Source organism: Equus asinus, chromosome 1 (assembly GCF_041296235.1).
Source record: "Equus asinus isolate D_3611 breed Donkey chromosome 1, EquAss-T2T_v2, whole genome shotgun sequence".
NCBI lineage: Eukaryota > Metazoa > Chordata > Mammalia > Perissodactyla > Equidae > Equus > Equus asinus.
Window position 1 is genome coordinate 170547669 of NC_091790.1, and position 26515 is coordinate 170574183.

A 26515-nucleotide genomic window follows, 5' to 3' on the forward strand; every position below is an offset into this window, starting at 1 on the left:
GAACTCCAGAAGAAAAATGAAGTTGAGGTGAGGGAGTTGGGTATGTGGGGAGGGGGAAGGAAAGCTTTTGAGTAGGGAGGTTGCTGAAAAATGGTCTTAGGCCTACAAAAGAAGAGAACTATCCTTTTTAGAGAGAACATGGTAATGAAAGGTGTGTGTGTGTGTGTGTTTGATGAATTAATGTTGACTGACATGACCATAATTAATGAAGTGAATTATTTCTAATTCACTTAGCTGAATTCATTAAATTCAGATAATTAAATAATAAATTAAAACAAAAAGCAGAACATAAAAGATAAAAAATTTAATATGGAAATACTAAACCTCTGTACAAAATAATAAATTTGGAGTGGGAGATTGAGTTTTAGTGAGAGAAAAAGGCCCCAAATGAATTTTTAAATTTAAATAAATAGAATAAAAATAAGTTTGTGCTTGATTATGTGGTTAAGAATTAATAACTATAGAATGAGTAATGTCTGTTAGATTTGTTATGGTAACCTGAATGGTATTAAGATATTTCAGTTCATACTACAACATAAAAAGAGAATATGATCTCTATTTTAAAACCATATTAGAAAAGGGGCAACATGTTCAAAAAGGAAAACTTGAAGGAAAATAACAAAACGTGGAGCTATTAAAATTATGAAAACTACATAAAACTACTAAAAATGTTTGAGTAATGCTGGATGAAATATAACAGTACTGAAATGTGTGAATTGTTATATAAATTATGTAAATAGACATTCATGTGGAAGATAATATGAGCATATGAGGATAGGGGCACTAGTACTATTATCACTATTAAATTATTTTAATATTATTTTATTCTTTTTAATATTCCCATAATTCCTTATCATGAAGAATCAGTTGGTTTTGTAATGATTTACTTGAAATAATATGTCTTTGAATAAAATGCCAGGCTCTTCAGAAATGTTTTATTTTTGTTTTGTAAACAACTTTAACAATCTTGCCGTATTTTTTTTCCTGGCTTTCCCCCCACGCCCCCAAACCCCCCAGTACATAGTTGTATATTTTAGTTGTGGGTCCTTCTAGTTGTGGCATGTGGGACCCTGCCTCCGTGGCCTGATGAGCGGTGCCATGTCAGCACCCAGGATCCGAACCAATGAAACCCTGGGCCACCGAAGCAGAGCGTGCGAACTTAACCACTTGGCCACGGGGCCGGCCCCTTGCTGTATTTTTGATATCTAATAAACCAATCATTTACACAAAAGCTTCACCTATAAAATTATTTTAATGAAACTATGTTTCTGATCCATGATGGAATCAAATTTTGGTTCAGATAATTTTCAAATACTCAAAGCAGTTGCCTTTTGTGACACTTTAAAAAAAACTTTTTTAATAACCTTGTATGTTTTCGTTGTTTGAAGTTATTGCAACATCACTGGGATGATCTGCCTCATCTTCAAGTTGTTTCAAAGTATGTTATTTCCCAGGATTAGTAGTCTTAGTGTATGTATACTGGAGCAGAAATGGAAAGTGCCAATAAACAGAGCTCACGAGGCTTATTTTCATTGAGGGCTCCCTGAGGACAGGGACCACTCCTCCTATTTAATGTTGTTTTTGCTATTGCTGCTACAGCCCCAGTAAATCAAAGAACATTGAAGGAGCTCTATGGCCAGGGGTGCACCATGGTAAGGAGAGGCAGCCAGATTGGTCAGTGATGTGATGTGCCCATCGCATTTCAGCAGCATTGGGAAGTGTGGTCCTGTAGTGAGATCCATAGATCTGATGAGGAATTGTCTGGAGTCAGTTTTTGATAAAATACATTTTCCTTGAAAAGGAGCCATTTTTTCCAAGTGATATAATTGTTTTCAAGTGATTAAGTTCTAAATTAGGAAGAAAATGTGGGTAGTGAATAGCACTTGTATTGTTCAGGCATGATCAATTACCTCCTGCCCTAGCATATCCAATGCTTCTTTTAACACAGATTAATCCTTGAGGTCACTGGAACTCTGCTGATAATATGCAGAACCCAGAGTGATCCATGTTGGACTCTTAATGAACCTTCAAATCCAAAATGACATGAAAATGAAGTGTAGAAAAAGTTGATAAAAATGACATTAACTCATTTAACCCTTTTGATAACCCTGTGAGGTGTGTAAAGAAGCGTGGCTTGGTATGTAGAACCTGAAGATCCTTTCCTCTGCCTCCTGGAATAGACTCCGTCGGGGCTGGCTGAGGTAGTAAGATTCTCTGCAAAAAGTAGTCTTCTCTGAAATATACCTACCGCTCCTACTAGAAAAAGTCATCAAAAAAATGTTATACCTGTGGGTAGTGTGAGCTCACCAGTTCACTTCTTCGCATGACTCCAAAATACTACTATTAATCTACAAATTCTTGGGATAAAGTCAGATGCAGCTTGTTTCTCTTTAGATGCTGTGGGTTAGAAATTTATTTCTAGATGAGTGTCTCAATCAAATTCTCTTGTATCAAAAGTATTTATAACTCTTGTAGAGTTCAATATGTAATGATTCTATTAGATTTATAAATTAATACTTCTTACCTCAGCACAGGAGTCACACTTGGATGTAGCAAGCGATCTGAGTCTGATAGTTTTGATCTCAAGCCATAACTTTTCACCATAGATTATGTCTCTATGGCATGTGTGTGCATGCACACACACATGTGTACATATACGTATATGCATGTGTATGGGTAAATCTATATGTCTGTATCTATATCTCTATCTATATATCAGTTGGTCAGTATTCTTTGAGAGCCTATCACATGGTAGGCACTGGTGATAAAGAGGATCCCTCTCCCAAGGGAGCTGACATTCCAGTAGGGAGAAACAGGCAATAATCATGTCAAAAACAAACAAGATAGTTTCAGGTACTGATAGGTTCTCTAGAGAGGACAAGTATAGTGATGTAAAGAATGACTATTGGGGGATGGGGGTGTTACTGCTGGTGGGGAGGCAGTGAATACTTCTTTGAGGAGGCAGAGGGACATCTGAGTTGGGATCTCAGTGGAGAGAAAACGATAGTCATGTAAGAGTTTGGAAAAGAGACTTCCAAGCAGAAGGACTAGCAAGTGCATAGACACTGAGACACTGAGATGGGAAAGAAAATCCAGTAATGTTGGAGCTTTATATCAAAAAATTGGAGAACAATGAAGTTGGGGAGCAATGAAGCTAAAGAAGTACGCAGAGCCCAGATTGTATGAAGCCTTATAAGTTAATTGACAGAGTTTAGACTCCAAGAGTATTGGGAAGCTGTTGGAGGGTTGTAAACAGGTGAGAAATATGAGCTTACTTCCACTTTAGGAAGATGACTCTGATAAAATTCCTCCTGCTCTTTGTACCACACTTTCACTAGTTTGCCAAGGCCTGTCAATTTTATCTCTGTCATTGCCCTTTCATCCATCTATTCTCCATTCCCACTGTCACTATTTTAGTTCAGGTCTTCATTTTCTTGAGCTATTACTATGGCCTACTAATTTGCCTCCCTGCTTCCAGTTTTTTTCCTTCCTCATCCATTCTAATTTCTACTATTAAATTCCTTTGACTTCACTCATTAGCCTCCCAATGTTTCCAGAATTAGGTCCAGCATCTAGAAGTGTCCCAGATCTAGAAGTGTTCCAGAAAGAAGTCTTGTGTTTGTACCTGGAGGCTTGGCAGGGTGGATCTAGCATTATTATGTTTATTTGAGGAACTGAATTTCCCAACATAAGAGATTCATCTTTAAAAAGAATTTCAGCTCCCTGGCTTGGTCCAAAGATAAGAGGTCAATATTGGAGAAGGCTGATTTTGAACATAGCTTAGGCATGCCACACAGGTTTCCTTTTAGCCCAGTCTCATGGACTGAGCAAAATTTCCAAGGAAAGTTGGATGTCATAAACAGAGATTCTTTAAAAGAAAGTGAAAAACAAAATTTAGTAATACTTTATGTTCTCATAAAAGGTGTACTATGAGCTACTCCCTTATTTAAAAAACCTGTGGATCACAAAGATAAACTCTGGTAACAAAGTGAGGTTACTAAGCATTCTAAAAAGATTAAACAAGGAGGTCCTCTCACCATCTAATGGAGAAAACCATCAGCATCCAATGGAATGATCCTAATAGTTTAGGTTTTAACTTTACCAAATACAAGCTTTATTGAAATTTGGACCAATCTTGTACAACTCATTGAGTTATTCAGGGCACTGTGTGGCTATTAGTGGAAATCATCACAGCCAGGCCTGTAGATAAGTGAGTGATATCAGTGGAGAACACATTGTGCTGTGGGTTTATATTACAGCAATTAATCCAGCACCTGGGAGGAACACAGACTTAGGCCTTAACATCATCCCTCCGTCAGAATCATTCCTCATTTAGCTCATTTGGGAAGCCTTGCCACTGCCTGAAAATAAAGGATCACAGATGAAACTTGCCACATCCTGCTGAGAATGGGCAATGATCTTTTACTTGGTTTTCAGCCTTCCTTATGAATATGCTGACATATAAAGTGTTGGTCTGAGTGTAGGGCTATTAGAATCAACTTTTTCTTACCATGTGTGTGAAGCGTGTCCTCAGTCCTCATTTCCTGGCGAAGGCTCTGTACCTACGAAGTGTTATCTTTCAATGGCTATTTCTCCGTGACAAGTAACATTATGAAAGGGTGTAAAAGGTCAAGTCAGTGAACCGATGGCCTGTCTTTGTCATCACACCATACTGATCACTTGTTTTTAGTGTTAAAGAAAGATAGTTTTAATGTTTTCCCTTTGAATATTGAGTTCTAAGTATGGCAAGATGGGAGTTCTGCTTCTTTAACCTTTGTCCTACAATGGCCTGTGCTCCTTCCTGATTGTTCCATGCAGGAATACTGATGCATGACTGCAGTGGGCTTGCAGTCATGCAGGCGATACAGTTAGCCATGCAGAGATTATTGGGGAATAACAGGAGTCCAGGGTAAAGAACAGGAGGTTTTGCATCACCACCTAGGTCTTGACTCTGCCACTTGAAATTACATGTATTTTTATTGTGGTAAAATACAGATAATATAAAATGTACCACCTTAACCTATTTAAGTGTACAATTCAGTAGTGTTAAGTACATTCACATTGTTGTGAAGCAAATGTCCAGAACTTTTGCATCTTACAAATCTGAAGCTCTCTACCTATTAAACAACAATTCCTCATTTCCCTCTTCTTCCATCCCCTGGTAATCACCATTCTACTTCCTGTTTCTATAAATTTGACTATTTTAGATAACTTATATAAGTGGAGTCATTCAGTATTTGGCCTTTTTTGAATGGCTTACTTCACTTAGCATAATGTCCTCAAGGTTCATCCATATTATAGCATGTGGCAGGATTTCCTTCTTTTTGAAGGCTAAATAATATTCCATTGTATGCATATACCACATTTTGTTTATCCATTCATCCATGGAGATTATATTTTGTTATCTGCAAAATGGGGAATAATAAATCATTTTTACCTCAAAGAATCATTGTCATCTTCCAGTGTAAACTCTGAAGCAGTACATGTTTGTTGCTCTTATCTTAGAAAGTCATGTTACAACAGAAAGCATTGGTCAAAGATTTGTGAAATGTGGGTTCTAATCTTGGCTCTGCTCCCAATTTTCTGACTATACCAACAATCTACATGTTCTGGCACCACATTGTACTAGTCTTTAAGAATTGTATTTGTTTTAACTACTCAACAGGAGTTTTGAGAGATGAAAGAGGCAGATTCCTTCCTCAGAGATCTCTCGGTAATTCCTGGTGCCCAGGCACTCAGCTGTTAGTTCTGGATGTGGCTGTTTTTATCACTCAGCGGGGACAGGATCATGGCAGAGCCTCTGTCTCCTGATTTATGAAAATGATTGAGGCTGAACCAGATCACTGAAATCTCTGAACTTTAAAACTACCAATGAAAAAAAAGCTCTATCGATAAACAGACATTTTAAGTCCTGCTCCAATGTTATTTTGATATTTTAAAAAATGTTATGTGACTAAAAGCAAACTACTTTGTGATTTTAGAATCTGCTTTTTCAAAATTGTATGTTCCAACCACTCTCTCTTTTTCCTTGTCAAAGTCTGATAACACAGACACTGCCCACCACATACCCTCAAAATATCCTGTGGTATTGAACTAAATAAGCTTTAAGGCACATTTGAGAATTCTATGACTTGTACTTTTGAACTTTAGGTAGTTTTCCATTGCATTGGTTCTTCTGGCATTTGCAGGATCTCTGCCAAATGTGCAGCTACCCTTGCCACTAAGGGCTTCCAACAGTGTAACTATTAAAACGATGGACTTATCAGTAGATGGAGAGAGAGATCTATATTTTGAAGGACTCTGGATACTAAATATATGCCAATACTCATTACATTCATTTTTGTTTGATGTGGGAAAAATAAAGCAATAGTAGCAAATTTGAAAAGTGCCAATCTAAGAAATATGCTGCCTGGCTAAACATCTGATTATTAAATGATTGAACAATAGGAGGCAAGGACGAGGAAGATACAGAAGTTTGCTGCATCCTGCTTCTCCCCTTCCACACTCCTTCCAGTGGGACACTCAGGCTTAATCACCTTGTCATGAGGTTATTTAACTGCAAGCTTTGTATTGGAGATGCAACGGGCAAAGGTCATCAAGGGAGTATGAAGTGGGAAACCTGTCAGAATAGAAGGAGCTTTCTGATTGCAGTTAGATTTTTATTAGGTTGATTATCAACATCTCAGGTTAAATTCAGTTGGACAAACTTTGATTTCTCAAAGGCAATGTTTTATATCTATCTTAGAATAACAATTTACATATTCATACAATTTGAATTTAATACTGAAAACTTCTCTAATAAAAATCTAAACAATTAACAATATACTAAGTATGAATTATGTCTTATTGTGGCTATCTAAATGTTTGGTCATCAAGTTTGTTGGACAAAATGGCATTTATAGTTTTTCACCTATTTAAAATTAAGACCATCTATTTATCCTATTGATAAACAATTAGTTATTTACATTCTTTGGGGTTATTAATTGGACATGCAACTATTAAAAACATGGACTCATCAGAAAGTATGTTGATGAAGCAGAATGAAAACCAGAACAAAGATCTTAAAAAAATGTTTTAGACAAGGCTTTTTATTATATCTATATGTAACCTCTATCCTTGGTGAACATGATGTCTAATGCTATTCAATTATAAGTGATGAGAAGGCAAAATAAACAATTCCGTATGAGTAAAAATTATATGTGCATGTGACATAAATCCTTATTTTGAGCACAAAGATATATCCAATTTTTATTAATGGAAAATTAGTTTCTTCTTGTTCTTTTAAAATAAATATTAAGTAATATCAGTTTGAAAGAGTGTCAAATTATTGGTTGGCTCTGAAGATGAACATGTTCCAGTCTGGTTACAAGGACATTTTATATAATTCCTGGGGTGTTGTCAATATGTGGGAAGAAGGCTGATCAGGCAGTTACAAAGCAGCATAGATGAAGGAGTGGTTAATTTTACCTGGTAGTGAAGATGGTAATTCAGGAAACCTCCATTATAGACATAATGCTTGAAGTGAGCTTTGAATCGAGATCTGGTATTCAACATGGAAAGGGGAGACGTCCATCACAGAGGGTGCAGTGTAAGTGCAAGGCACAGCAGTGTGGAGCAGTATGGCTTGTCTGGGGGAAGTGACAAGGTTTCAGTGCCCACACAGATGAAACAGGTGAGAGATCAAGAATGAGACCCTAAATGCTTGACGAATGATCAGAGGTGGAGGAAGGAGAAAACGGGATCAAAGATAATGCTAAGATTTCAAGTCATATTCATTTGTCCTTGAGAACATTTTTGATTGTCATATACATGGGTACTACGACATTTTTGATCAAAATCTTGTAAAAGCATCTACAAACAGAAGTCTCCTTGTCATCAAACACTAGGAAAAAAACCAAGTACTTTTAACAGTGATAATAATCATGATATATAAAATCTCTTCCTGAAAGAAAAGCACAAATGAATTTTAAAATAAGGAGTAAACCTTATTTAACCTTGTGATTTTTTATGCAATGTTAGAAAGAGGTGCTGTCTAAAGTATGGCAATTAACAAATCCTGCTCTCATCCAGGAAATGTAAAATCTTTAAGGCTTTTAATTCAAGTGTGTGTGTGTGTGTGTGTGTGTGTGGTGTGTGAGAGAGAGAGAGAGAGATAGAGAGAGGGAGAGAGAGACAGAGATTTTAGAAATATTATTTTAAGAAGGACATATCAGGCAGATATAACGTCTATAATCTGCACAGAGATATAAACTTTGTTGTATATGAAAATGCAATAATTTTTTAAACTATAAATAGCAGAAGTAAATAAACAACTGAATTTATTTAGAGTCTTTTCATACAAATAGATACCCATGATATGAAGTTGAAGAAAAATAGAGCAGAGTGCATTATAACACTGTCGTGTCTTCATTGATAATATCTGATGCAGCGAGGGTTTCTTACAACCCCCATTTCCTGGTAAGGGAGTACAGACTTCACCACCATTCCATGTACACACTTTCAGTGTCCTCAGCTATTTCTGCAAGTCCTCAGAGAGGATCTCATGATGTTCCTGAATAGATATTCTCAGTCACTACATGTTTCTTCCTCTTTTGGTCCAATTTCTTTTGGAGATGTCTCCAAGAAGATTCATGAAGGTGTATTGCTCTCTCCTTGCCTCTTGGATTGCCTCCTATTGCTTTCTGTTTATCACCACTCTGCCAAGAACTCACTGGACTGAAGTTGTTCTTTCAAAGAAGGAAGGATACCCCCAAACACACATGCATCTGTGTGCCATACCCTGTCAAGAAGATCCCAAATATATGTCAGTTGTATTCCCTGAAACTCACTTAGATCGTGCATAAACCATAAGTTCAGCATCTTCTTGAGCATCTCTCTTCTTTGGGCTTAAATAGGAGTTCATGAGGGCTGGCCTGGAAGCTATCAGTCTACTCAATACAGGGTTTGCTTTTTATGCTAAACCTTTTCTTGTCTTGAAGTTTAGAGTTTATAAATAATTATTTTATTTTAAACTGTTTAACAATCCTATTAGGTAGAAAAGACAGATATTATATCACCATTTTATAGACTGTAAACCTGAAACTTGAAAGCTGCACTTACTCAGCAAGTACGTTGCAGAGCTGAAACTTAAATCCAAGTTGTATGCGTGCAGATCCAGTGCATTATGCTCAACTGTCTCCACAAAGATAGAGATATGCTGTATGCCAAATACCATCCTCTACTGCTTAACAGCTGCAATCACAGACATCCCACCCTTAACTCGGAGCAGCTTCCCCTCACTGCTCATAAGCACCTCATCAAAGCCATAATTCCTCCCCCAGAAAAAGGTGCATTAATGGGCAGCCCCATCCACACACACTTCACATCCTTTTGCAAATAGTTACAAGATCTTTAAGGATGTCCTGAACCACAGAGCCATATTTAAAGGGACATCTGCCCTGCGCATGCTGCTCCTGTCCTCTAAGTTCGGCTTTATAAAAGAGGTTTTACTGTGTGTATTTCAGTGCTAGTGCTATATTTTTTCTTTGATTTCAAAATCCTTTATCCAAGGCATATGTCGTTATTAAAAAATAAATAAAAGTGACTGAGTATACATGGTAAAGGAGAAGTTTAATTGAAACACTCAAGAGTTCTATTTTCCTGGAAGTTGTCTTAACAAATTATGGTTTCTTATGATGCTTACAGTAATGAATTGAACTGTTAAATAATATTCAAATTAATATTTGCATTAAATTTTTTTGTAATATGTTATACAAACACATATATTTAATTACTTTTTCAAATTACTTAGAGCAGATTTGAGCAAACACTTCTTGAGCAAACACTTAACAAAGTATTTTTAATAACTTAAAAGTGTGTCTGCATGACCCTTTTGGTCAATTGAGTGATTAACTGACTAGTATCTGATCAATATCAGTAATCTGTATGAACACTGCCAAGGATGGTGGTGGAGGCAGAGGCTCAAACTCAGTGGTTCTCAACCTTGGCTGCACTTTTGAATCACCTAGGGGACCTTTAAAAATTGCTTTATGCTGTGGCTCCAGTTCCAGGAATTTTGATTGAACTGTATGGAGTGTGACCTGAGAATGGGATTTTTTAAAAGCTGCTCAGGTGACCCCAATTTGTATCTAAGGTTAACAATCACTGCCCTAATGCATTGTTTCTCCCCGAATGGGCCAATTCCCAAAAAGCACAAAAAAGAGTATATTCATTATGTATCAAACCAGGACAAATTGAGATTATTTTTGAGGAGAGGAGCTGTATTTGACAAGAGTATAGCTGACCAAAGTGATAAATTTAGCCCACTCTTTCATAAATCCATCTTTTTTCCTTCTTGTAAATCACACACAATAGATAAAATCTGAATTGATCAATATGCAGCTACATACTGACTAGTCTACGTAATTAACCTTTCCTCCAGGCCTGGTGAATCATGATCCATGATTGTATTTAGTCAGAATTGTGGAATGCAGTATCTGCCTCACCTAAGCTGGGTGATGCACCTCCTTACTCTTAACATGTCACAAAATGCCTTGTACACTAGGTTACATTTTTGAATCGTAGTTTAGTAAACCCAATCAAGCATTGTTTTAAAAAAGCCCTGGCAGCTGAATTCCTGCCATCAGAGGAACTTTCAGTTTTTTTTGCACTGTATCTAAAGTGGTTAGGGAGTTGGAATGGTGGTGGAGGGGAGGGAAGGGGAGAGCTTTGGAAGAGCCAAAGGAATATGGGCCAGGTTAATTTTTTAACTCATATTTATAATGATATCTTTCTTGGAAACAACTTCTTGCTGCACCCCCATTTCAGGAAATGTAAAATAAGCAGTTGAAGATATGTGCAGTTATCTGTGAAGCAAGAAGAGTAGAGTCAGAAGGATGATTTCAGAACTGACTCCTGTTAGAAGACCACCTGCCTCTCTCTGCTCTCCTGCATTAGCCAATGCAATAGCTAGCAGAACTGTGCCTGGAAGGACTGGGAGGGAAGAGCTATCTCTGGAGAAGCCTTAGCCTTTAAATGTGGGTGGTTAGATCAGAAACGGAGTGAATGGGAAAAAAGGAAAATGTATCTTCATCGTTTATCATATGCTTCCTGTCTTTTTTTCTCCCCTCCCCATTCTATCCTTTAATGCTAGGTTAACAATGAAATCTTTTTCTTAAAATCTGGTGTTTCACTGTTGGTGGGGATGCAAACTGGTGCAACCATTATGGAAAACAGTATGGAGATTTCTCAAAAAATTAAAAATAGAAATACCATATGAGGCAGCCATCCTACTACTGGGTATCTATCCAAAGAACTTGAAATCAGCCATTCAAAGAGACCCATGCATCCCCATGTTCATTGCAGCATTATTCACAATAGCCAAGACATGGAAGCAACCTGAGTGCCCATCGACTGATGATTGGATAAAGAAGATATGGTACACATATACAATGGAATACTACTCAGCCATAAAAAAGGATAAAATCGTCCTGTTCACAACAGCATGGATGGACCTTGAGGGTCTTAGGTTAAGTGAAATAAGCAAGATAGAGAAAGACAATCTCTGTATGACTCCACTCATATATGGAAGTTAAACACGTGGACAAAGAGAACAGATTAGTGGTTACCAGGGGAAAAGGGGGGTGGGGGGTGGGCACAAAGGGTGAAGTGCTGCACCTACAATATGACTGACAAACAATAATGTACAATTGAAGTTTCACAAGGTTTTAAACTATCATAACCTCAATAAAAAATAAAATAGAAAAACAAAATCTGGTGTTTCATTTTAAAAATGGAGGGCAACAGATATACTCTTCTCCCACAAATGGTGATATAAATGGATAGAACCTATTGTTATCTCCATTTTACAGATGTGGAAATTGAGGCCCAGAGAGGGAAATAATCTGCCTGACATCAAGGTCGGGATATGAACTCAGGCATTTTGGTCTACGTTGTTAACCAGTATACGATATCACCTATATACAAAATGATTTGAACCAATTGGGAATAAAACGCAAGAAACCACACTTCTGGGAAGACTGGCCCAATATGGCAGCAAGTTAAGTGGAGGAGCCTCTGCAAAATCTCATTCATGTTCCCCATTTAGGAGATCATAAAGGATCTGGCTTGCCAGGAAAAATAGGAATAAAATGCTCCTCACTGCCTTAGATAAGTGAGACTGAAGGCTGGGACTGGGATCACACCCAACCTCGCAGTAGATGAAACAGGAAGACGCAAGAAATAACCTCCTAGGAAAACTGCCTTAGCCAGGACAGCAGCAGTAAACAGCGGAATCGGAGCAGAGGAAAATAATCGCCACATCAAACAAAAGAGATGACCAGTGAACTGATCGTTGATGTAGGAGTTTAAACAAAATAAGAAAGAGTAGAGACAAAATGCCCCAGCCCTGGTGGCCACAGTCTTAGAATCTTTCTCACTCCTGCAGCAGTGGAATGAGTAATCCATCAGCCCATATTCTAGGAAGGGCATCAAATATTGCCCAGGTAAATAGGGATTGAATTAAGGAAAATTCGTGTATATTATTTTTTGAATCTTTTGTTTTTGATTTTATTCTGGCTTAAAAAATTTCTATTGAAGTATAACAAACAAAGAAAATTGCATAAATCAAAAAAACAAAACAACAAAGAAAATTGCATAAATCAAAAAAACAAAACAATCAATAAATGATCATAAAGTGAAAATTCCCATGTAACCACTCCATGAGTCAAGGAATGAAACATTAATAACACCACAGAGTGTTCCTTGGACTCTCTCTTGACTTCTAACCATGTATTGGTTTTGCATATTTTTGTATTTTATATAAATGGAACATGATGTATATATTTTTTTGCGACTTGCTTCTTTCTCTTAACATTATGTTTGTGAGGTTCATCATTGTTGCTCATAGCAGTAATTCATTCGCTGTCATTGCTATATATTGGCTGTGGTAGATTGCTATAACGATGACTCCCAATTGTACATACCTCTCTGCAATATGCTGTTGCTATTTCTCCTGTCAAAAGATGGAGGTGATTTCTTCACTGTCTTGAATGTGAGCTGGCCTTATAAATGCTGACATAGATTGTGGTAGAAATGATATTATGCAAGTTCTAAAGCTTAGCCCTAAGAGCCCTTGCAATTTCCTCTCTTGCCTTCTTAGATCCTTTTATTACCATGCTATAAGGAAGCCCACTAAAGATGAAAGGCTCTGCAGGACGAGAGAAGAATAGAGGTATCCCAGTGATAGGCAGCACCGTGTTCCAGAGGCCATCTTGCACCTGCAGATCCAGGCGAGACATCAGATGACTGTAGCTACATGAGCAAATCCAGACAAGACTAGTAGAAGAAACTCTCAGCCAAAACACACGATCTTTGAAAATAATAAATTGTTATTTTAAGCCATTGAGTTTTAGGGTAGTTTGTTATACAGCAATAGATAACTGAAACAACACGTATGAAAATATTACTATTCATTTATCCATTCTACTGTAATAGACATTTGGGTTGTTTCCAATTTTTGGATCTTGCAAATAGTTTTGCTCTGATGTGTTTTAGGAACCATATGTCTGCATTTCTGTAGAATATATATCTAGAAGTAGAATTGCTAGGTCAGTACTGCCAAAGAGTTTTCCAAAGTGGCTGTACCAATTTATACTCCCATCAGCAATGTAAGAGAGTTCTGATTGCTGCACATCCTCATTAATCCTTGGCAATGTTTGTTATTTTCATTTTAGTTGTTCTGTTATGTGGGTAGTAGTATCTTACAGTAGATTTAATTTGAATTTCTTTAATGCCTAAAGAAGTTGATCACTTTTTCATATGTTTCTTGGCCCTTGGGCTATCCTTTTCAAATAAAGTATTTTGTTAAAGTCTGTTCCCCATGTTATTATGGGGCTGTCTATCTTTTTCTTATTGGTTTGTGGAATTTCTTTATATATTCTGGATACAAGCCTTTATCAGTTTCTTTTGTTGAAAATATCATCTCCCACTCTGTGGCTTGTCTTTTCATTCCTTGAAGGTTTGAATCATACCACCACTTAGGCCAACTGAGGTGATAGCTGAGGGTGAGGGGGATTTAGAATGGATACTGAAGAAAGGAGATCATGTGTGATAATATGGCCCTGAGATCAACTGTGTGATGAGGCTGTGGCTCATCCCACTGACTTTCCTCTTTTGGGTCTCTCCTCAGAAAGAAAGTCCTGTGGACATGGCATAAGGGGTGGACTATGGCAGCCATGAGATGTGCTTCACAGACTTCAGCTTCAGGGAGTGTGAGTAATGATGTCAAGCACCTTTTCTTGTTTATTGGCCATTTATGTATCTTCTTTTGTGTAATATCTGTTCAAATCCTTTGCTCATTTAAAAGGTGGGTGTCTTTTTTTTCTTATTGATGTACACTATATATTCTAAATATGAATCCTCTGTCAGATAAATATATAGAGACTATTTTTCTCCCTGTCTGTGGCTTGTTCTTAATGGTATTTTGGGGGTGAATATTTTCTTTTTAATAAAGTATAATTTAACTGTTTTCTTTTATGATTAGCACTTTTTGCATCCTGTCCAATGAATCATAACCCATCTTAAGTTCTTGAAATTATTCTCTTAAGGGCTTTAGATTTTGCCTGCACATTAAAGCTATGGTGCATCACAAATTAATTTTTGTGTATAACCTCAGGTAAGTGTCAAGGTTCTCTCAGATAAGTATATGTTTCAGAATAATTTATTGAAAAGACCCCTTTTTTCCCATTTAGTTCTATTGGTAAAAACTGTTGATTTTATGTTTGCAGTTTTTTTATGGACTCTGTTCTTTTCTCTTGACCTATTTATTTTCTCTTGCATCAGTACCGAACTGTCTTATTTACTGTAGCTTTATAGTAAATCTTAAAAGTGGTACTGTAAATCCTCCAACTTTGTTCTTCTTCAAAATTTTCTTTGATTCTCTAAGTCCTTTATATAGCCACATGAGTTTTAGAATCAGCTTTTAAAGTTCCAAAAAAAGCCTACTAGGATGTTGATTGATATTTCATTGAATCTTTAGATCATTTGGGAAGAACTGATCTCTTAACAAATTGAATGCTTCAATATATTTACATGGTAATTGTCAACTCCTGCATTAGAGGCAAAACTGACACAGCAGAAAACCAGCTCATGGTTACTGAGGATGGGCTGGAGTCTCATAGATAAAGAGGCAATTGTCATCCGAAAGATGATACATATGAAAATTTTTTAAAAAGTCCAGCATATGGCAAATGAAATGTTTAAGGAGAGAATGGAGCTAGTGGAACAGAATCAGCATTCAAATTCATAGTAGAACATTTATTAAAGTAAAACAAATCAATGAGGCTAATTATGTTTTAGGAAAAACTAATAGAGGATAACCACATCAAGATAAGGTTTAGCAAAGTTACTGAATTTCAAGGATAAAGGATAGTCTATTAGATTTCTGGTCAATCTGGTATACTAAACTAATGTAGAAAATCCCTCTCCTATCTAAAACACATGTTGATAAATTTAACAACAAACTTTCAAAAATACATGTCAATTTGTGAAAACAGCAGGGAAAGGCCCTAGGAGCTAGAAATAAAGAAGGATCGTAAAGCCATAGTTAGAAGTGAGGAAAGCTAAAGCTGAGTGATATTAGAACAGGACATGTGCTGCAGCGGCTACGGTTCCAAGACCTGGACTCAATTCGGAGATGAAATCTAGACGTGTGCTTGGCAGGGAGCTGGAACTCAACTCTTTACAAAAACTTCAGAACCATCAAGTCGTTGAAATACTAGAGGCTAGAAAAACTACTCACAGACTAGACAGTGCCCCAGTGGTGGGAAAAGAACCACCTATGAGAAATCACAGCTCCAAATCTGAATTGCCAAACTTGAGCGTGGAGTTCAAATTTGTACTTCTTATGCATTTTAGCACTTAGTCCAAAAATAAGCACACGTGAGTCTAAAACTGGTGAAATACATGAGGCTTTAGTAGAAGCATGTGAAAAATCATCCCATGGAGACTTCTCCACAACCCAGCACATGTAGACTCCTAAGGAAATAGTGCCAACGAGAATGATGGCATGATAGATAATTATACATAATAGGAGGAAATGAACCGAGAGTGAGTAGATGCACAAAACGGCTTGATTAACAGGCCAAGAATAATCTGTATGAAATTACCAAAGGATTATGTTCCATATGTTAAAGAGAAAAAAGAAGTAATATAAACTATTAGCCAAAATCAGGATGTTATAGAAAAAGAATAGGGAAATTTAAAAATACTGAAATATAAATCCCAGTAATCAAAAGAAAGATTTTTGAAATTAAAATCATAGTATACATAACAATGAAAAGACTAAATATAGTTGAAAAGTTGAAGAGAGGAAGATATTTGGGATATAACACAGAGAAATGAAGACTTGGAAAATATGAAGAAGAAATTAGAAGATATTAAAATAAGGAGTAAAAAGAACTGTATATGAGTTCCAAAAGGATAGACAGAGAATTGGGGAGAAACAATGTTTGAAAATAAATTTGATGGGCTAGAATTTTGGATAATTTCTGAAAACATGGGTTTTCAGGCTGAAAGAACTATCTGAGTCCGGAGATGGACAAATACAAATAAATCCACTCCTAAAGCTATTTCTAATCAATAGAGAGAAATAAAGATGTTGATTAATTCAGTAGAAGGGCAGAAAAAGAAGGAAGCAAAGAAAACTCATCGTAAAAATAAAATACAAAAGATGATGGTGGAGATAAGATAAAACATACCAGAAATCATTATAAAAATAGATTAAATTCACATATGTAAAAGAGAGACTCAGATTGTTCAAAAACCCTGTGTAGAAATATTCCATTTATACGAGACACAAAACATTATATAATGAAAGGTAAAATACATTTTTGGAAAAAATGTACCAGGAAATAACAGCCAAATAAAATGCTCGTTGATTAATAAACAAAAAATTATTTAACATGCAAAACATTAATAGAGATGAAAAGGGATATAATATAGAGTTAAAATGAATATTACACCAAGAAGTAGTGAAATTAAATTTTATGTATCATTGCCTCAAAATATTTGAAGCATATTTAAATGTTAAATATCTAAAGAGTGATGGTGATCAAAAAGTGCAAACTTCCAGTTCTAAGATAAATAAGTCCCGGGGATGTGATATACAGCATGGTGACTATAGTTAACAATAGTATATTGTATTTTTGAAAGTTGCTAAGAAAGTAAATCTTACAAGTTCTCATCATAAGAAAAAAAATTATAAAACAAAATATACTTAAAGCAAAAATTGACAGACTTATAAAGAGAATTTGACTAATCCATAGTTATGACAGGAGATTTGCACATGCCTTTTTTTACCCGTAATAAATCAAGCAGACAAAAAAGATTTTTCAAGGATGCAGAAGGTTTGAACAATCCAATTAACAAGCTTGATCTTATAGGTATATATAAGACTGAAAACATATACATCTTGACTGTAACAAATAGAGAACCCATTCTTCTGAGGTACTCAGAGATTAATGACCTTGATTTCTAAGTGTGTTAAAATATTTTAAAGGTGATGGATTTCAAAAATAAAATGTTGTATATACAAAGTACAGCTTGAGATTTTATCTGTCATTTGATAAAAATCTGACACGATGCAAATTTAACATGTGTATAAACATTTGTAATAAAGTGTAGAAACCAGCTAAGTTGGATGGTGGTTGTCTCTGTGAAAAGAGGGAGCAGAAGGAGCCCAGAGAGGTGTAGATGGAGACATAAAATCTGGAACGATTAGTTTCTTAGCAATAATAAAAAAGGGATCTCAAGGAAAGATAGCAAAATGTTGTTAGCATATTGTTAATTCTGGGTGTGGTTTCATCAGTATTATGTTATACTGTAATTTTCTATATGTTTAAATATAGCATAATTTTTAAAAAAGAGTGAGAAAAATCTTATGGAAGAATTAACAAGTAGATAAGAACTTGCTTTTGGGATAATATAGCCTAAGTCTTATCTTGATATATTGATATAAGCTTGATATTATGGGCTCTGATAAAATGCAGTATCAAGAAGATCTTTATATCAGCAGCAGAGTTTTAGCAAATTTCTTGGAATTTGTCTTAAAAGTGCTACATAAGTGGCACAATTTAGGGGCAGTTTATTCAAAGTACCATTGAGTCTGCCTTCCCTATCACAAAGACCAAAGCTTGTCACTTTGAATGGATTGCAATGGACCTGAAATATCATACAGCTGTTGCCATAATTAAAGAAGGTAATGTATGCCAGGTATATAATATAAATCAACTACAAAATTATGCTGTAAACATTCGGTATCCCAGCAGAAGAAACATGTCACTCAAAAATGTTAGGAAAAAAAATCAAGCTGGCTTCAATAGTCTCTTGGGGACATCAGATACCAGTAGTCAACCAAGCAATACATAAAGAGTCATAAGGGCAAACTAACATGACCCCAATATTTCACATCAGCCATGTTTCCATTCGTGCGTGAAGGTAACCTAAAAATAAACTTAAATATGCAAGGAATCCTAAAATATATCACCCATGTGTTCTCTCTGAGAAACTTCCCTTAACAAGAAATTCTTCGTAAAAAAACGAACTCTCTCTGTTTTGTTTAATGTTCTGTATATTGTGTTCATTTTTGCTCAACATTTGATTGTTCTATTTGTTCTCTTTTTATGTGTACACTTCTGGTTTTCCTTTGCCTACTATTTTATATTCAAGCTATGAATTACCTTGTTTTAGATATCATCTTGTATACAGTGTATTGTTGGGACTTGTTTCTTTTACCTCTTCTCAATACAGCATTTAGGAGTCAATTTCTCAATTTAGGAGTCAATTTGTTTCAAAAAGTGGTTTTATATCTTGGATTCATTTCTATGATAGTTCTTTGGGCTTAATTCTCTGTATTAGTGTTTATTTATGTATGATCCTATTTTTGGCTTTCTTGCTGTGTTCTATTTCCTTTCTGTTGATATAATAACATCAGTTTCCTTTGTGCCCCCTCCCAACTCCTCCATCACATCTCAGAAACTTGAAAGTATACACTGCAGCATATTTTTAGCTCAACTAGTAATTATCTCCATTAATTTAAATACTCTCATTTTGTAGCTTGAAAAATGAAATGATACATACTGATTATATTAATTTATATATATTATAAAGGATGAAGAATTAGCTAATGTCTATTTTTGTTTTCTGTTTTTACTCATCATTTTTGTTACACATTATTAATCATTTTGTCTTTATGTCGTGTAGCTTTTGTTTAAATAATGATAACAATTGCATTCTCATTTGTAGTGAGCTATGGGCTTGACAGAGCAAGAAGATTAAAAAAGTAGACAAAATGAATTTGAACAATTATTATAAATATATTCATTAATAGAATGTACCATACTTAGTGCCCTTCAAACAGAAACCAAATAGTTTTAAGTGCTATGAAATATTTACAAAAGTGATCATACATTAGGCCACAAAGAAAACCTTAATAAATATTTTAGATTGGAGAAAGTACAACTGTATCTTCTGATCAAAGTGCAATAAAAATTAGAAGTCTATGATAGAAAAAGGAATAAACAATGAAAATTATTTTCAAATATTTAAAAAAGTAAATAACAAACATTTAGAAAAATAAACATTTCAAACATTTAGAAAACTAAATAAAAAGATATAAACTTTAAAAAGCTTCTCCAAAACAACTCTTAGGTGAAACAGAAAAACAAAATGTAAATTACCAATATCTAGAAAGTAATGAGAATGAGAGTACTATTTATCAAAATGTGAGATTTCAGCAAACCTGCACTCAGGGAATATTTATAACTTTGGACACCTTCAATACGTAAAAAAGAAATGAAAATAATAAATTAAGCATCCAACTTTGGAAGTTAAAAAAGAGCAAAATAGGGGGCCAGCCCAGTGGCGTAGTGGTTATGTTCACTTGCTCCACTTCGGTAGCCTGAGGTTCGAGGGTTTGGATCCTGGGTGTGGACCTACACACTGCTCATTAAGCCATACTGAGACGGCATCCCACATGCAAAATAGAGGAAGATTGGCATAGGTGTTAGCTCAGTGACAACATTGCTCAAACAAAAAGAGGAAGATTGACTACAGATGTTATTTCAGGGCCAATCTTCCTTACCAAAAAAAAAGAACAAAATAAATCTAAGGAAAGTAGTATGAAAGAGTTAAAGATAAATGTGGAAATCAATGAATTAAAACTAAGTAGGAGAAAATATTAAGTAAAAAAGAAGCAGATTTTTTTCTTAAGTAGAAAAAAGTAGAATTAAGATTAATAAACTAGGCACAGATCTGGCCTAAAAAATGGAATATGATAAACAAGCAATTAGCTAGAATAATCACCAGTAGAGCTCAAACCCACCAAAAATAAACATATGTAAAAAGCGAGTAGGGAAAAGGAACTGTTGCTAAAGAAGAAATGAGAAGATTTATAAGATAAATTTTTCAATAGTATAATAACAACTTTGAAAATATTAATGAAATATACCAAGAAATGGAAAAATAAAAAGGCCAGGATTGGTTCAAGAAAAGACAGAAGTGATAAAAATATCAATAAACACAGACAATTATGAACATTGTCTAAAACTATTCCTCAGGAATTACAGACTGAGATGATTTTATGGGTGATTTATTTTAAATCTTCACAGAAAAGATAACTCTGATAATATTTGAATCTTTTGAGAGTATTGGAGAATGAGAAAACCTTCTGACCTGTTTTTAAAAACCATCATAATATTGTTGTTTATATTTGACTCAATGCAAAAAAAGAGAATACTATGTCCAATTCCAATCTCACTTGGAATGTTGATGTAAAAATATCTTAAGACATTATCAAATAGAATGCAGTAGATTATTGGAATATACACCATGGATAAGATGCCTTTGCACCATGAATGCAAGTGTAGCTCAATATTAGGAAATCTACTACTGCATTTCATTCTAATAAGAGGGGAAAACATGATTAATTTGGTAGCTCCCCAAAAAGGCACTTGATAAGAGTCAGTCTTGGTTACTGATAAAAATCCTAAGTCACCTAAGAATTGAAGGAAATTCCCTCAGTAGACTAAGGAGTATGAGAAACCAGCAGCCAATGTACTTATCAGTGGACTCCCAGATATATTTTCTTCAAAATCAGGGAAAAGACAAGTTGGAATTCAGTTTACTGCTAAGAAAAGGCCTAAATCCTCTGGGAATAAAGATCCAGGGGTAGCACCAATATGCGTGTCTAGGGAAGGAGCAGAGGGTCTGTAGGAGACATGATCAAATGAATATTCCTGGGGTCAGTTTTTGAGAAGCAACTAGAAGAAAATTTCCCGTAAACCCTCCCAAACACTAGCAAACCTCTGTAATCCAGAATGACGAAGGTTGCTGCATAACAGATTTCCAACAGGTAACTCCAAATTCCTTAGTTTGCAGTAATCACCGCCTGAAATTCCACCACCTAGACATCTTTTGAAGTTAACAAGCATTTACACATATACCTTGGTGGTATAGGAGTAACTAACTCCTAATCACTGACATCACAGTGATGAGTCTTTCAATAGGTTATCACATCACTAATGCATTAAGGGAGGATGATAATGGTAGCTGGTATTTATTGAGTGCTTAACTGTGTTCCAGGCACTGTTCTAATGATTATACAGGTTATCTCATTCAATCTTCACAATAACCATATTACATATGAAGAAGCAGAGGAACAGTGATGAGATATAACTTGTCCGAAGTCACACAGCTAGTAAGTGGTGGGGCTGAGATTCAAACTCAAGCAACCTAGTGCCTGAGCTGCTGCTCTGAACCACTATGCTGCACCGCCCTGGTCACTGGAAAGCAGATGTTCAATGTATGGATTTCCAATCCTCCAACTAAATTGATTCAAAAAAATTTACTGAGGGCTATCCATGTGCAAAGTGTCATGAAGCCTCTGTAGCTGATAAACACATGAGTATGACACTTTTCTTGCCCTCAGGAAACTCATTCTCTAGGAAAGGAGATGCACACATGAATAACCAATTACACTTCAAGATCGGTGTAGGGTGCTTGGCTGTGGTTGCGGGTTGGTGAGGGCTCCTCAGATTACACTTTGGGGAAATGGAGGCAGTGAACCTTCTTTGGAGTATCCGTGCTTTTGGAATTCTTTATTTTCCCTACATGGGCACAAATCTATGGTGATATTCTCTGAGGTGTATGGTGACTTCTGTACTTTCAGTCTGTCTGAGAGCATGTCATAAAAAGGCAAAGGGACTGTTCTCCCCCCTCCCCCCCCCCCAGGCATTTTATTACTCATGTTGGCAAGGGAAAGACATTGGGAGAAACTTATTAAATACATAATAAATAAATATGATGAAGTAACATGCAACTTCTGACCCTCTCCCCTTTCAAAGCATGCAATGAGTGATGTCATCATTAAAGGAAAGACTCCTTAATTTATTCTCTCATTTGGATAACCCACTGGGAAAAAATCTTGATAGTCACAGATTGGAGGGTGAGAGAAAATGCTCTTTCACTTGTCAGCACATTTTAATGAAATGCCAATCTTTACATGCCAAATCCTGAAGGAAACCTCTGGGTACGGATTGATGAAGTGATTTCACTCCCAAATGGAGTCTAAGCTAAAATAAAGCCTCTACCATTTTGCAGAGCACAGCACTCTACAAGTTCAAAAGGTAAGACATACTTTCAGTACGTATAAACTGTGGAGTACATTTGAAAATAACATTTTTAATTATGTTTGACATCTCAAGCCCAGTGCTGTCATCCTGTAGGAAAGTAACATCTGTTTTGACATCTCTAGTGGTAGAGACTTTAAATCAGTTTCCACATTGCTTATCTGCTGGCTAATCAGAATGGATGAGGCATTTTTGTTACCAGCTCATTCACAGGGAAGAAAGAAAAGATATGCAGAGAAAGTAAGTTTGGGCTCAAACTGATACGATGAATTTAAATGAAAAATCAAAACTCCTTTTAATATATTATATGTTTTAATTCAATGCAAAATATGAAAATGTTCATTTAATTCCTAAATGTGCAGGTTTTTTTTCTTGTTCCTGATATATGCATTTTGCTTTAACTTAAAAAACTAATAGAACTTTAAAGCATATTTTACTTCTCAAACCATTAGTTTGATCTCAAGTCCAAGGTTTTAATTGGAAAAAATTGATTTGCTATTTTCAATAATAAGTACTATAAAAATGCCTGAAACAGGAAGATCCAAGATGGTGCAGTGAGTAGTCCTCTTTGTCTCTCCCCCTTCGAGTCTACAATTATTTGGACACTCATCGCTTAACAAAGGATATCCAGATAGCATCTCAGGACGTCTGAGAGACCCACGCGACTATACATCAGAAGGCAGACGGACTTCCCTCCGGGAGGAGGTGGAGATAGGTGAAAACTCTCCGACCCCGACTGAACAGCCTAGTACCTGCAAGCGGCTTTCTTCCAACGGATGCCCCCAGAAGATCAACACACACCTAGGGCAGGAGTGAGCACACAGCAGAGGAGCGACGGTGGAAACAGGTGACCAGAACCCTACCTAACCCCCCCCCCCCACAATTACTCCTAAACGCAGAGGGAAACTCTAGAGTTACACACCTGAGACCCACGGTGCCCGGAGGGTCCCAGAGAGAATCACAGAGGGCGTGGCGGCCCCCTGGCTGCCACTGCCTGCACGGCCGGGCAAGGGATTACCAGAGATCTCGGAGAGGACTGGGTCTGGGTGGAGCTCCAGAGGCCGGCTCCATGGCCCCGGGGGAAGCTCCAGAGTTCCCCCCGGGCAGCAGACAAAACTCTCTGTCTGCCATTAGCAGAGGGGCAACACCCAGCATTCACAACTCCAGGAAAGTCCCAGAGAGAATCCCAGAGGGCACAACGACCTCCAGCTGCCATTGCCCGCCCTGTGGGGCAAGGGACTGCTGGAGATCTCAGAGAGGACTGGGGCTGGGTGGAGCTCCAGAGGCCAGCTCCGCGGCCCAGGGGGGAAGCTCCAGAGTTCTGCCCGGGCAGCAGACAAAACTCTCTGTCTGCCATGAGCGGAGGGGCTACGCCCAGCATCCACAACACCAGGAGGGTCCTGGAGTGGAGAATATCAGGCAGGGCAGCAGCTGACCAGCTACCACTGAAATCAGGATCTCCGGCTATCCCCCAGTCAGGGCAAAGTGCTCCCCGAGTTCCTGGGGAACAGGACTGGGGCTGGGTGGAGTTCCAGCAACCTGGCTCTGTAGCCTAGGGGGAAACCCTACAGGCTCACAGCAGCCTCAGCGAAAGCCTCTGCACAGCACTAGTAGAGAGCACCCATCCAGCAGCCACAAGGCTGGAAGACCCCGGGACAAAAGTAGCATAACTAGGTGAGCTAACCACAGACTGTAGAAGATGCCAATAGCTCTGCTGCAACCCATAGTGGACAAATGAGATTTTGTGGGTGCTGACAGTGACAGAGTGGCAAATATAAGTGATCCTACCCCTGGCTGCTGGAAAAGCCCATAACACCATTGCAGACCCCAAGGAGGGAGAACATCTAGGTGGGCTGCAACAGTAGGCACCAGCAGCCTGAAGCACCCCCATGATGGCCCCCACGGCAGAAGAGGGAATCCAAAGGACCACTGTGACTACGAGGAGGGGCCCAGGTCCAGTTAGCAACTGCGGATAGGGTTCCTGGTTGGTGCAGTATAAACAGCTGCTCCCCCACCACACCAGCAGAAACAAGTGGAAGGAGCAACTAATCTCTATTTCTATGCAGAGGCACAAATCTGCAACATCAAGCAATATGAAAAAATACATTAAATCTCCAGAACAGAAGGAAAACAACAAATACACAGACAACAATCCCAAAGAAAATGAAATATATAACCTAAATGACGATGACTTCAAAACAGCCATCATTAAAATACTCAATGAGTTAAGAGAGAATTCAGATAGACAACTCAACGAGTTCAGGAGCTATGTCACAAAAGAGTTTGATACGATAAAGAAGAACCAAACAGAAATACTGGAAATGAAGAACACAATAGAGGAGATTAAGAAAAATCTAGATGCACTGAACAGTAGGGCCGATAATATGGAGGAAAGAATTAGCAATTTGGAAGATGGGAATATAGAAATGCTGCAGGCAGAGGAGGAGAGAGAAGTAAGATTAAAAAGAAATGAAGAAACTCTCCGAGAATTATCAGACACAATTAGGAGATGCAATGTAAGGATTATAGGTATACCAGAGGGAGAAGAGAAGGAGAAAGGGGCAGAAAGCCTATTCAAAGAAATAATGGCTGAGAACATCCCAAATCTGGTGAGAGAGATGGATCTTCAGGTGACAAAAGCCAATAGATCTCCAAACTTTATCAATGCAAGAAGACCAACCCCATGGCATATAGTAGTGAAGCTAGCAAAAGTCAACGACAAGGAGAAAATACTAAGGACAGCCAGGCAAAAGAAACTAACCTACAAAGGAACCCCCATCAGGCTATCAGCAGATTTCTCAGCAGAAACTTTACAGGCTAGACGAGAGTGGAATGATATATTCAAAAATCTGAAGGACAAAAACCTACAGCCGAGAATTCTCTACCCAGCGAAAATATCCTTCAAATACGATGGAGAAATAAAAACTTTCCCAGATAAACAAAAATTAAGGGAGTTCATTGCCACAAAACCTCCTCTTCAGGAAATCCTCAGGAAAACCCTCATTCCTGAAAAATCAAAAAAAGGAAAGGGGCTACAAAACCAAGAGCAGAGGAGACAAGTAGAAGGACAACAACAGAGAGTAGCAGCTCTTCATCAGAACCGATTAAACCATGGGACGAGAAACAAAGGAAATTGAAGAAAACCGGAAAACAAGACATAAAATGGTAGTGGTAGGCCCCCACATCTCAATAATCACTCTAAATGTAAATGGATTGAACTCCCCAATCAAAAGACACAGAGTGGCAGGATGGATCAAAGAACAAGACCCAACAATATGCTGCCTCCAGGAAACACACCTCAGCCCCAAAGACAAACACAGACTCAGAGTGAAGGGATGGAGAACAATACTCCAAGCTAATAATGAACAAAAGAAAGCAGGTGTCGCTATACTAATATCAGACAAGGTAGACTTCAAAGCAAAACAGATAAAGAAAGACAAAGAGGGACAGTATATAATGATAAAAGGGACTCTCCACCAAGAAGACATAACACTTATAAATATATACGCACCCAACACAGGAGCACCAAAATTTGTAAAGCAACTCTTAACAGAACTAAAAGAAGACATCAACAACAATAAAATAATAGTAGGGGACCTCAACACACCATTAACACCAATGGACAGAACATCCAGACAGAAAATCAACAAGGAAATAATAGAATTAAATGAAAAATTAGACCAGATGGACTAAATAGATATATAGAGAACACTTCATCCAAAAACAGCAGGTTACACATTCTTCTCAACTGCACACGGAACATTCTCAAGGATTGACCATATTTTGGGAAACAAAGCAAACATCAATAAATACAAGAGAGTTGAAATAATATCAAGCATCTTTTCTGATCA

At 37.1% G+C, this 26515-nt stretch overlaps 1 long non-coding RNA gene across 2 annotated transcripts in view; it reads left to right on the top strand.

Moving 5' to 3' along the window:
• Positions 1-26515, top strand: part of LOC123282824 (uncharacterized) — a 429750-nt gene that overhangs the window by 94192 nt on the left and 309043 nt on the right. For both annotated transcript variants that reach the window (XR_011504035.1, XR_011504034.1), the window contains exon 3: positions 14168-14249. This is a non-coding gene — a long non-coding RNA (uncharacterized lncRNA). The remainder of the gene's footprint in view (positions 1-14167; positions 14250-26515) is intronic.